Source organism: Xenopus laevis, chromosome 4S (genome assembly GCF_017654675.1).
Source record: "Xenopus laevis strain J_2021 chromosome 4S, Xenopus_laevis_v10.1, whole genome shotgun sequence".
In the NCBI taxonomy this organism is placed as follows: domain Eukaryota; kingdom Metazoa; phylum Chordata; class Amphibia; order Anura; family Pipidae; genus Xenopus; species Xenopus laevis.
This window is the reverse complement of record NC_054378.1, coordinates 2,815,405-2,829,436: the sequence shown is the minus strand read 5'-3', so window position 1 is coordinate 2,829,436 and position 14,032 is coordinate 2,815,405. Positions and strand designations below refer to the sequence as shown.

The 14,032-nt window shown below is 41.5% G+C and overlaps 1 long non-coding RNA gene across 4 annotated transcripts; it reads right to left on the bottom strand.

Annotated features, from left to right (window-relative positions):
* Nucleotides 1–9,532: 9,532 nt before the first annotated feature.
* Nucleotides 9,533–14,032, bottom strand: XB22064002.S. Of its 4 annotated transcripts, none has more exons than XR_001935466.2 (2): nucleotides 13,826–14,032; nucleotides 9,533–12,830 (listed from the first exon to the last, which is right to left on the bottom strand). It is a non-coding gene; the product is annotated as an uncharacterized XB22064002 S homeolog (long non-coding RNA). The 4 variants fall into 4 exon arrangements; XR_005960770.1 differs by having other exon boundaries at nucleotides 9,533–12,777; XR_001935464.2 differs by lacking the exon at nucleotides 13,826–14,032 and adding an exon at nucleotides 12,927–13,770.

The window sequence follows — 14,032 nt, the reverse complement described above, 5'->3', positions numbered from 1 at the left end:
CTTGTGAGGCAACTTCGGAAAAGGAATCGTTCCTCCCGTGCCATCCCGCCGGTGATTTACATTTTAACCAGCAGGAAGGCAGTTGGAGATTAGTCGCCCGAAGAAGAATCAATTTGTCCCCGAACGACTAATCTCCCTGAATCTGATCATGTGTCTCAACACACGCGAAGATTCGGGGGAAATTTAGTTGTCCGGTGACTAATCGCCTCTTCTTTGGGCGATAAATCTCCTCGAAAAGCCTTCCCGCCGGCTAGAATGTAAATCCCAGGCGGGATTGCACTAGGGTTGCCACCTGGCCGGTATTTTACCGGCTGGCCGTTAAAAATGATGGTTGATCCCGATGTTATAGATAGGGAAAAAAGATAAAATATAGGAAAGCCGGTATTTTTTTCCAGAAAAGGTGGCAACCCTAGATTGAACGCTGATCACTTTGTTTTTCCAAAGTTGCCTCCCGAGGAAACTTCGGGCGACTTCGGAAAGCCAAAGAGATCCGAGTGCCATCCCGCCGGCGATTTACATTCTAGCCAGCGAGAAGAAGGCAGTTCGAGGAGATTAGTTGCCCGAAGAAGAGGAAATTAGTCGCTGGGTGACTAATCTCCCGAAATAGCAGCGTGTGTCTCTGCCCTTAGAGGGAATGTTTTCTGTCCTAAAACCCACGACTATATTTCCACACAGTATTAGAGTAAATAGCACAGCGCTAAAATCTTTGGTTATTGTTGAAAAGGTAGATATTTGCCAGCACAGAGCAATGTTCTCAGACAAGAATTGTTTTTCAGTTTGTATTTTTTTTTACAGTTCAATTACTTGCCTTCATCATATGACTCTTTTCAGCTGTAAAATCGGGGGTCGCTGAACCTCGTAGCAGCCAAAAACCTATAGCTCTGTGAGGCTACAGTTTTAATATTCCTACTTCAAGGGGCAGATTTATCAAAATGAGAGATTAGAACTCACCACAGAAAACCCCACGTTCTATTCATTCCACAGGAAATTTTTAGGATCGTATTTATCAATGGAGTTCACATTTTGATAAATATGCTTTTAAAAATCCCATTGGAATGACTAGAAAGCGGGTGAGTTATTCTGTGGTCAATTCTAATCTCACATTTTGATAAATCTGACCCCTAAAACGAAGGTGTCTATCTCACACTAAACCTCAATGTAAAGGAAAATACTTTTTTTAAAAAAAAAATGTACAGTTAATGTAACGGAAATAAATGTTCAGGTGGTGGCACTGTTGCTACAGAAAAGGCAAGGCCTTATGTAAATATCCAGTTTTTTCTAGTGCAAACAGGATGACTGACGTCACTTAGAACTGAAGACGAGGCTCCACAGGGGCATTCAGACATCCCATTCATTAGAACTTTATTAAAACTGGTTCCAATGTCTGATGTGATTGGCTGCCCTTCTACAAAGTTGAGGTACATAGCAAACTAAAAGTAATAAATTGAATCTGTCTTCCGTGCAAGTCAGTCATTTTTCGTTTTTTTGAAGGCCCCTACATGCTCTCACATCTGACATCTTTATACGAGCAGTGGTTCTCATTGAAACTATATGAATCAGAAATGTGCACAAATTCGACATATATTTTTAAAAAAATGGCCTCTGGCAAAGTGACAATGGAATTTACTGTAGTTGAAAGAGCAACAACATATCCGGGTTTGCAGGAAGTCTTGTAGCGTAGCCAAAATCAAACAGAAATCTCGCTTGGTTTGAGGCTGAAGGCCGTTACTGCCCCAAACATCTTAATTTCACTTAGCTGTAAAATGACTGGTGATGCTCAATACAGAATTTTCTTGTTAAAAACAGCCAGTACTAGTCTAGCTCTGTCAGGAGTTTCTCGGCTATGTGAGGTACTAAAAATACTCCATGTACCTTTGCTATAAAGGCTAATGCCACACACAGCTAATTTTTGGCCACTGGCGTGTGTGAGACAGCCTTGATGTAGACAACAAAGCATACTCACGCAGTTTTATGCCGAAATCTGCTCTGTGTGTCTTCACCCAGGTCAACACAGTGACTCTGGGTGCAGATAGACAAGTAAGCAAATGCCAGCAGAGGGGTTGTTTCTTGACCTGTGTGATATCAGGCCTGGATTTGTGGAAAGGCCACCAAGGCTCGGGCCTAGGGTGGCAGGATTTTAGGGGGCGGCATGCTGCCCAACCACACCCACATTGCTTCAGAAACACTGAGGATGAGCAGGAGATAAAGTCGTTTTTGAAATTTCCAGTGTGTCAATCCCCATTGCTCCGGTCCCGATGGTGAAAATTTGCGCGAATAAAAGGGAGGGGACGGTGGTGACAAACGTCAGCGGGTGCCTGTTATGTAAATCCGGCCCTGGGTATTAGCACAGCCTTGTGCATTGGCGGAACTACTGAGGGTCCAGCACCCCATCAATCAGGGGCATAACTATAGATGAAGCAGACCCTGCGGTGCAGGGGGCCCAGGAGGTATAGGGGCCCATGAGGCCCTAATTCATATACACTCAATAAATATTGGTAAAACAAGTCAACCTTTTGGGTGCCTGAAAATTAATTTGCTGTGGGGCCCAGTAATATCTAGTTACTCCTATGCCCTCAGGCCCGCCACGGTTCACAAGAATGCAAATCTGCCACAAATATCTATATTTCGGAGGGGGGCCCAGCTGCATGGCTTGCACCCAGGCCCGGACTGAGAATTAAAAAAGGCCCTGGCATTTCAGGTACACAGAGGCCCAATCAGCCCACAAAGAGGCCCAAACAGCTCCCACCAGCCCACTAAATACTGACTTTCTATGGGACCTTATAGCAGCCCCTCTGGCATTTGCCAGAACCCACAGATTGCCAGTCCGGGCCTGCTTGCACCCAGGCACCGGACTCTGTAGTTACGTTATTGGCCCCGTGTGGCAGTACCCTAAGGGAGAGTCCTGGTTTCTCATAACTATCACTTGGATCTCACTATCAGACAACCTATAGTTCCCTAGGTACTAGAAAAATAAAGTTGAGGGAGCCACTCACAACTACACGTGTATCCCTGTCCCTCAACAGGCTGCCACACGCATAAAATTATAGAAAACACGGAGCACCAAGAAAAAGCAATAAAAATACAATTTCACCTTTAATAGTCAATATTAAAATCCATCACAGCGCAAGAGCGTATTATGTCTTGAACCACACGCTTTACTTGTTTTGTGGCATCTCACCACTTCTACAGAACCTATAGTTCCCTGTTCTGGAATTATCAGAGCATCGATTCACTCCTGATTTGTTTATCCCTTCATTCTGAGAGATTTCAGCTTTTGTACATACAATGTCTATTGTACCTGCTGTGCTGAAAGCTTTGTGTCTCACACTCTCATGGGCGGGAGATTCTTGGTGGAGCTGCCGTTTTACATTTTTACAATGGAGCACATCTTGAATCCACTTTGTACATAACAATCTGCTAACACTGCTCACGAGCAGTTTGTTTAGATGCACAATAGGTGGTTGCTATTTAGACTGTAAATGAAATTCAGTTGCTAATTAGGCAAGTGTGATGTAGTCAGGCAGTCATTGTCTTGTATGTACAGGAATTTACACCTACAACCAGGGCTAGGCCAAGGTAGTTTGGCACCCTAGGCAAGGACTTCAATTAGCGCCCCCCCCCCATCCTGTATTACCATTTCCCTCCTTATCATTACAGTTTTTTAATAAACAAACCTTACAACACATTGATGACACTTTTAATTTATATAAATATTGTACCTGTTGTGCCAGCAATAAACATTTCCCCCATGTACCTGTGCCAGCAGGAACCAGGAAGCATCAAAAAATAAGGCCAGCCCAGTCGTCTGATTTTCTCCAGCTCCAGTTCTCTTCATTTGTTAATAAACAAACCTTACAACACATTGATGACACTTTTAATTTATATAAATATTGCCCCCAAATCTGTACCTGTGCCAGCAGTCAGCCATAAATATGCCCCCAAATCTGTACATGTGCCAGCAGTCAGCCATAAATATGCCCCAAATCTGTACCTGTGCCAGCAGTCAGCCTTAAATATGCCCCCAAATCTGTAATTGTGCCAGTAGTCAGCCTTAAATATGCCCCCAAATCTGTAATTGTGCCAGCAGTCAGCCTTAAATATGCCCCCAAATCTGTAATTGTGCCAGTAGTCAGCCTTAAATATGCCCCCAAATCTAATTGTGCCAGCAGTCAGCCTTAAATATGCCCCCAAATCTGTAATTGTGCCAGTAGTCAGCCTTAAATATGCCCCCAAATCTGTAATTGTGCCAGTAGTCAGCCTTAAATATGCCCCCAAATCTGTAATTGTGCCAGTAGTCAGCCTTAAATATGCCCCCAAATCTGTAATTGTGCCAGTAGTCAGCCTTAAATATACCCCAAAATCTGTACCTGTTGTGCCAGCAATAAACATTGCCCCCATGTACCTGTGCCAGTTCTCTTCATTGCGCGCCGGCGCCACACCAACGCGCCAGCCCAGCTCTCCTCCTTACTGTTGGTGGTGACGTCGACTGGATGCACCGCTTCCAACAGCGCATACACCACCGCTCGTTGAAAAGAAGTACGCCGCTGGAAGCCAGCACGTTAGAGGGAGGTTGGGGATCTCTGCAGGAGCCGGAGCACTTGCACTAACCTTCCGGAACCAATCGTGTGCAGCGCAGCACCATACAAAAGTCACACACGTAGATCAAATTGCATAATGCAACTTTTATAAAAAAAAAAGTTTAAAAAAAAAAAAAATTAAAAATGCACCCCCTTATGAATGCGCCTACTCTGCCTACCCCTAGTTCTGGCCCTGCCCACAACCATTGCCATGTGAATCATTTATGTACCATGAGTTCCATGACCTGTATAAAAATACTCTGCCTTCGGCCTCGTACTTTTATATGGTCATGAAACTCCTCAGTGACTTAAGGATAATATCCTTATATTTTACAAGAGGGGGTATTTTATTCACTATATAACACACACACACCTTTCTGTTAGGGACACTCTGAGGTGAAATAAAACAAAATGGAGCCGTTTGTGCCACTTGACAGCAGGCAGGCGTTGGAGAGGAATGTAAACTGACCCTCGTGGGATTCTTTATGCGGCAACTTATGTGTAACTTGTATAATTCATGTGTATGAACTTCTTTATAAACATATGATTGTGATGAAAATGAAACCCACTGAATTGCATTGCCCGTAAAACTATAAATGTCCGTGGCAACCACAAAAGTGATGATGGGAGTTGTAGTTCATCTCCACAACTGATATTTAAGAAAAGTATGAGATGAAAAAGAGGAGCTAGTGTGGTATTAAGCGTCACGGCTGTATTTTTAACCAGCATTACTTTCCCTGCCCCCGCGCATCACATGTCACAAACACCACATACACACGACTAGAGTGCAAGCTCCACTTCAACAGAGGAAAAAAAATACTAGGCAGGAGGCGTTGCACATGTGCATTCTCTCTATCTCTCTCGCTCTCTCCTCTTTCTCTCTCTCGCTCTCTCTCACTCGCTCTCTCACTCTTGCTCTCTCTCTCTCTCCCCCAGTGAATTTTCAGCTGCGACATAAGGCCTTCCGACTGGGTTGAACTGGTTTGAGCACAGGAATGAAAGAAGAATATTCATCCACAGAGAAGCCGGATCTTTGTTTACTAACACTAGTCGGTGGGGTTATGGCTGTGGCTGAGGAAAATGACAGGACTGTGCACGTATTTAACAAACAAGCAGTGCGTTACGTGACACAAATAGAGCCGGATCAGGGTTGTCAGGTTGGCAGTTTTCCTGCCAAATTGGGCTACTGATTTAAAGCCCAGGCGAGTTATGATAGTACCAACTAGCCAAGGTACAGATTTGGGCTACTTTTTGGGCCTTTGGTTGGTTTATACTTTGGAAACCAGTCAATGTTTTCCTTTCCCTAATGTGCCAAGCCTGTGTGTCCCAATGCATGTTGGGTAATGTGGTTTTTGTGGCAAGTTGAATGTAAGACTACAATACCCAGCATGCAATGGGACTGACTTGTGTAGAAGTCGGGAGTTCCCACATTTTGGCCTCTGTACCCCAGTCTCCCGTCACTCTTAAGCATTCTCACATTTTCCACTCACTTTCCTCCATTTCAGACAATTTTGGGGCAAAACTCTGCTGCTGGCCACTGAAATGTCTAGAGGTTGATTTTTTACCAATATTTAATGAAATTGTCTATGTATTAGGGACCCCTATACCTCCTGGGCCCCCTCTGTACTTACCCCCCTGGTGACGGGCAAATCTGTCCCATTTTACTTCATGGCAATATTAGAAAAAGGAGTATTTCACATATATTCATTTATTTATTAGACTTATTTCTCACTGCACATATTAGGCTATTTTTTGGCTACCTTTGAAATGACTCTTGCCGTTTTGTAGCCGACTTTGGCTGGTTTTAGAAATTTGACCTGCCACCCCTGAGCCGGATGTACACGAGGCACGTTGTAGGTCCATGATTTATTGGTTACACTCACGGGTGACTTTCATCTCGTGTATACAAAGGAGAAGTAAACACCAGAATGACACGCAGATATAGATAAATAGGAAAAATCAAGGTTCACTGCTAATTGTGACGTACAAACACTCGCTAGAACGCATTCAGCTAAAATGTACAGACTCTTACCTGTCTGGCTCATACAATGCTGTGCTGACTGACGGCTATTAGGGAATGCTGGGACTTAAGTTATTATTTTTAGTTAGGGTTGCCACCTGGCCAGTAAAAATTATGACTGATCCCAATGTTATTAATAGGGAATAAAGATAAATATATAGGAAGGTCAGTGATCCCAATGTTATTAATAGGGAATAAAGATAAATATATAGGAAGGTCAGTGATCCCAATGTTATTAATAGGGAATAAAGATAAATATATAGGAAGGTCAGTGATCCCAATGTTATTAATAGGGAATAAAGATAAATATATAGGAAGGTCAGTGATCCCAATGTTATTAATAGGGAATAAAGATAAATATATAGGAAGGTCAGTGATCCCAATGTTATTAATAGGGAATAAAGATAAATATATAGGAAGGTCAGTGATCCCAATGTTATTAATAGGGAATAAAGATAAATATATAGGAAGGCCGATAATTTTTTTTCCAGAAAAGGTGCAACCCTATTTACAGTGGGGCTTTCGCCAAGGGTATGAGCCATTAAACACATCAGTTAATAGAGCTGCTCCAGCAGAATTCTGCACTGAAATCCCTTTCTCAAAAGAGCAAACACATTTTATTTCGATCCAACAAATCAGTCAAATCATCGCACAGAAAGATTGTGCATCTAACGATTTTCCACCCGACATTGGTTAGAAAATCGGTTGGGCAGGTTAGAAGATTTTCATCGTTCGCCGTGAAATGTATCCGCTGTCCCAATTGTTTGCAGGGCCAAGCAGGCAGCTACACACCGTTTTCCTGGCTTCAACTAGACGATAATCGCTTGAAATGGTCTTTTTATTTAATGGACAAATCATACATTTAAACAATCGTTTTTGGATAAGCTTGGTCTTACGATAACGAAAAGATCTTCTAAAATCTTAACACCTTAAGTCTCAGCAGATTATCTTATTAAAGCATTATGTACAAACAAGCAGAGATACTGCAGGGATTTGAACCCCATCCTGATTATCAGGAGTGCCGACCACCAGTGCCTTTTGCTCAGTTTGTTTTTGTTTAAATTTTTATACTTGCAGGTCAAAAGTAAAACCTAAGGAATAACTGGGATTAAGATCAGACCTGAGGCTCTCCTGCACTCCATCCAGCCTCTAAGACTTGCTAGTTTTGTATAACAGCCAGATGCTTATACAGGTATGAGACCGGTTCTCCAGAACGCTCGGGACCTGGGGTTTTCTGCATAAGGGATCCCAGATTGCAGTGCTCCTCCTCAGGAAAAAGAAAACCTGCAGGTGATTAAATCCAACATCAGCAAGTCATCTAGAGAAATATAGATAAGTTGGGGGCCCTAAAATAAATTTGCTGTTGGGCCCAAGTAACATCTAGTTCTAAATATAGAGCCAGCATCCAAAACAGACAAATTAGCAGAAAAATAGTTTCCTTTGAATGGTAGCGCAGCAGTTTGCTTACATCAGCCATGTGCCTCATACTTGCAAAAAACCTATACACACACACACATATATACATATATATATATAAAAAAGGGACCTTTATATAACATATATATTAAAAATATTTATATTTAAAGAGCAAGGAATATCTTAATCACTAGGCTTTGGCAATTTGTTAAGCACACAGTGAATTTTATTCCTAGCCTCAGACTCTGCATTGTCACCCCTCAGGGTGTCCAGTAATCTTTTCAGCCATGCACATCTATCTTTGTCTTACCCCTGCAATCAGTTGTGGCTGCTCGGGGCCACATACACTGGCAGATAATCTGCCAAATCAGTCTAAAGGACCCTTATCCAAATCTGCTAGTGTATGGCCACCTTTACTTGGCCCTTTAACAAGCAGGAACCGGGTTAACACAACGTTTAGCTGTAGACACCTTCCCATCAGGGTCTCATGCACATATGACTTGCTTTCACAACAAGGTGCACACAAATGGCTGCTAGGAAACTACTGCTAGGTTCAAGGTTATAAATAAAAACAGAATTAGGCACCCTTATTAAAAATTACCCTCTGCTCTCCCCAGGGATTTCACCCACTTTCCCTCCTGGCCCCTGCAAAGGCCTTTTAGCAGCCACAGGCTGAACTTCTTACCCACACAAGTCATCCACAATATCTCGACTTCAGACACTATGGGGCAGATTTATCAAGGCTTGAATTGAAATTTAGAAATCAAATATAAATTATACAATTTTTTTATGGTCAAATCGCAAATTCGACTAGGGAGTCATTCAAATTCTATTCTTTTTTTTAAAAAAAAAATTTGAATTCGATATACTACTCTGGCCCTTAAGAACTAAAATTTGACTATTTGCCACCTAAAATCTGGCGAATTGCTGTTTAAGTCAATGGGAGACATCTAGGGATCAATTTGGAGTGGTTTGCAGCCTTCCTGACATTCGAATTGAGTTTTTGAAGCAAACACACCAGTTTTACCAGTATAGTATGACAGTACCAGTTTTACCAGTATAGCATGACAGTACATTAAATGGTAGTTCTTTTAATACAGTTCTGTTTGTTGGTGTTACAGTTCCTTTAAGACATGAAAAATATTTATTTAACTGTGGGGTGCCTCTTATTTTGGCACTCCCAGATTTAGATCAGATAAACCTACAATACATCTGAAACTACTTTATCAACAAATTCAAGCAAATCCTGAAGTATTGCAAGAAATTTCAGTTGACATTCCAGATATGATCCAACAGCACAAATATAACTTTTTCAATCGAAATGAACAGTAATTTTCATTAATGGCAGTTTTGTAAGCCACTACCATCATCTACAACCTGCTAAAACATTGTTAATGAATTAAACAGCATGGCATACGTTAACCAAGCAATATAGGAATAAAAATAAACAGTAAACACACTTACCGATTAAATCCAATCAGCTACATCAGAAATGGTTACAAAAATATTGCCAAACAACTTTTAATCAGAAACTAGACTTTTATTATGGCCGTGCTGCAATACATTAAACTTCAAATCTCAAGCTTCAGTTGACACTTTGAAAGTATGAATATTGGGTATTAAACCTCATAAAAGCAGTGTAGTAGACAACTCTATCCTTTGTTAGTTTTATTCATTGCAATTATACTGAGGCACTTAGTTAATGCCGAGGAATTAGTTTTTGCCCATAAATTCAACCTTCAATACAGTGTTTAAACAATACTGACCCACACATCAGGCCCTCTTTTAACATGCTGTTTAACAAAATGTCGATTCAGAAATATACACGGATACCAATAATCATCTTGTTAGAAACGTGGTTTATACACTTCACCCTAGTTGCATTAATGGTCTGTGCTTCATTTGCTTTCACCGCTCTCATCAGTTATGCGGGTGTATCTCTGTAAAGCAGACCAGATTGATGAACAAGGTATTAAGTGATGGTAAATGCTTTCATAGAGTATTGAATAAAAAAATACTCTCATACTGTATTGAATGAAAAAATACCCTCATAGGGTATTGAATTGAGAGAACACCCCCATAAGACACCAAATGATAAATACCCTCAATCTCTCCCTGAGCTTTTCAATACCATCAGAGCTTATAGGTTGTAAGGTTTTTAGACCAAAACACTAAACGCTGCTTATTAGGTTTATAACGGATTTTACACTCTGCTGACCGTGGTTTAGGTCCATACTGGAGAACGTGTAGGTGTGTTTTATATTGCGCTCCCAGAATAACGACCAATTGATAAAGAAGCCAATGTAGCAACGCATCACTGTAACAAGTTGGTCCTTTCCTTCCACAGATGATCACCATAACCGCCTTTTGCAGATGGCTTTTCTCAGCAGAGTCCAATCCTTGAGGTGAGGCGACACTGCATTTTTAAGTGGTTTATGTGTTGTACTATATATCATTTGATACCTCATTCACCAATAATTATTATTATTATTATTATCCCCATACCCACCCCATATCATTAGGCCAAAGCAGTTTAGGAACAAGACACAGACTAAAATGCCCCAGCTACAGGGCAAAAAGGCCTAGAATTAAACACAGGAGGCATGTGCAGTACACAGAGATCTGAACATAAAGACATGGCACTTCGATAAGCAAACCCTAAACACATACAAATATTAGATTACTGCATAGTATAGGAGTGCACAGCATAATATTAAATATACGTACAACACCTTACAAGCAAAAAAACAAACAAAAACGAAATGTATAATTACTGAAGCACAATTTTCAGCACACGGCTTGTACCATCGTCCAGGTTGTTATTATTCTGCAACACTTTATGTAGAAATAAACGACATAAGTTCAGTAAAGGGGCCATACTTCTGTTATACTTAGTTCATTTTTTTTCCTCAACTAACGCCTTTCCAAGAACAAAGGGCCTCCACACCTATGTCCATCTTTATTAGGAATGAAGAACTAAGGCAACTTGGTGGCAAGCAGGAAAGATGATCTGTCCTTTATGGGAGGAAGAACTGATAATGGGGCTTTTTATGATGAAGTAACACCAGACGTACGCATATGTTAGGCAAAAGGAGGGACTCCTGATCCTAAAGGGACACTGCAGCCAGACGTACATCTCAGGCTATGGGGACGCATCAAGTAAAGGTTCCACTGTAGCCATCTGCTGGAGACGCATGAGCACTCTGAAAAGGATCTAAAAACATATCCATTTTATAAAATCCCCTCCCCCTTCAGTAAATTAAACCCCAAAACATAGGCAAGATCAAGTTACAAGGTGTCATGTTAATTGAATATTAGTTTCACCCCTTCCCCCCCAGGCATCACTGAAAAAAACAGTGTTTATTGCAATATTTCCAAAGTACACATCACATTTAGCTCAAAAACCTATATAAAGTAATAGATTGGACGATGAAGCCTAGGCAACTTCATTTAAAGTGATCTCAAGGCTCAGCCATACCTGGAAAATAAAATCAGAGGAGTCTCATTGCCCTCCCATCAAACCCAGAAATAGATCTTGTCATTACTGCCTTATATAACAGTGCAGTTAACTAAACCACACTCAGTACACCACCTAGTGGTTATTCATAAGCACTGTTCTTACTAAGGAACTAGATATGCCTCAATCTAAGATACTGGACACACCCCTTGCCTCCCACATTCTAAAATACTGGACACACCCCTTTCCTCCCATATCTAAATGTAGCATATACGTCATATGCGTCATATACTACACCCTACCCAAAGGGAATAATCATGTCTGATATCCGCTGCAGTCCTAAAAGGCTATAGTCGCTAGTATCTCTGAGCTTGCCTGACCAACCCTAAACTCCACGATACATGTGCGTACACCCAAAATACTGCGGTTTTCACACTGTTCTTCAGTTTAGGTGTTATGTAGTCCATGGAAGTGAAATGAATCTTCACAAAGACGCGTCTTCCCTTTCAAGGTACTCTCTTGCTCTTTTTAGAGGCCTGAGAATTATAAGACCCAGAGAAACAGACAGCAACCCCAAAAGCCAAGAGCATGTGCCTATAGCTTTATGTGTTGCACATTGACAGGTTTAAACATGCTGTCGCCAATGAAACGCAGCATTGTACTTAATTCTGGTTAACGGCTAGTAAGGGGTTTAAAATAAATGAGCTGCATTGAAATATCGTTACATTTTACATAGCCTACAGAACCAAGTTTTATCACGTGTGCCTTTAAGAAAGGACTCCATTTAGAATTTATACAGGGGAAAATGTTCTATTATAGTAGCAGCTCTTGTGGCTCCTTAGGGAACCCATAATGCACAGGGAATCTATAAATACAATAAGTCGTGGACATAAGATCGTCCAATAAAACTTGTTTTGGGTGCAGACTTTGTATTATTAATATTACAAATGTAAAGTAATGTGCACATCAAACGATGAAAATGTTCATCAGGATATTTGATCAAATAACATTTTTTGTATGGGATAATTGCTATATAATACATAGAATATTGCTAATACAATTAGTGTAAGCCATTAGCCCGAGGATTGCAGTAAACTTACCACAAGGCTTAGCCATTATACATACCACAAACCAGTTCTGTCCTGTGCCTATATCTCTACCTTCTTCTCTTCTCGCGTCCAGCCGATTAGTCACGTTAGCCGTGGTCCCCTCTTTTTATAGACTTGAACACATAACACCTTGGTGACGAACGAATCCTTCCGCTGTATGAAGTTAGTCCCAGCACCGCCCATTTCGAACGACCAGGGCTTTATGTAAAAACCACAAACTGTAGTCTGGCGTTGTATTTCATAAAGAGAATCTATTTTATAAAGGCTTTCGCAAAGTTAGTTACAGAGTAGTTGCAAGCTCACAAATAAAGGAACGTTGAACATCACGCATGCGCACAATGACTTACACGACTGAAAATGAAGTCCATTAACAAGTAAAAAGGGATCAAACTGCTCCGTGATTTAGAGCTTCTTCTTATAAAATAAACGCAACAGAACGACACCAGGGATTGAATACGCGGCCAATTAAAACTGACGGTTATTTTATTCAAAGACAATCGGCGGAATGATACTAAAACACGTAACTAGCGGATTGATCTCATTCGGTCTTCCTAGACATTACGTCGGTGCTTGGGGTGCTGCGGAATGATTTCTGTCGTGTAGGTCCGGCCAAAGCCGGTTAGAACCGCATTATGACGAATGTTTAATAATAAACAAAGGAAGGCGCGGTCGAGCGCGTTCTAGAATCTCATGGAAAGTCTGAGTCAAATACTTTTTCAAGGCGGTTTGTGAAAGGAATTTTTTTCTGACTCCATGTTGGATATTAAGGTTCAGTGAGAGAAGATGCAAAGCAGACAATATAATTCCCTTGTGAGGAAAATCTAATAAATAAAAACCCCAGGAAACAGTTGTGACAGGGAAATTAGTAGGAATCAATTATATGAGACTTTTAATGCCAATAACTGGGATATCAGGCATTTAGCTGCTGTGGTAGGGGTAGGGTTGCCGCCTTTTCTGGAAAAAAATACCCGCTTTCCTATATTTTTATAGCATCAAATAACATTGGCATCAAGCAACATTATTACCGGCCAGGTGGCAACTAGTGTTACCAGCCGGGGCCCGTATTACAATTTTACCGGCAATGTAGCTAGGGTTGCCACCCGGCCAGTGTTTTACATGCCTAGCCGGTAAAATACCTGCAAAGGCCGCGGCCGGTATTACAAATTTACCGGTAATGTAGCTGCCGGTAAATTTGTAATACGATCAGAAGGAGCCCTCGGCCTGCCCCCAATCCCCTGCAACTTACCTTTTCTTTTGCCTCTTCTAGCGTCCGCGGGTCTCCGTTGCGTGGCCCCGCCCCTTTTGACGTCACGCCCGCCCCTTTCGACATCACGTCCCGCCCGTTTGAGGCCCCGCCCCCAGCAGCCGGTAAAATTTTTTATAAAAGGTGGCAACCCTAAATGTAGCTGCCGGTATATTTGTAATACACCTAAAAAAAGCCAGTGGCCTGCCC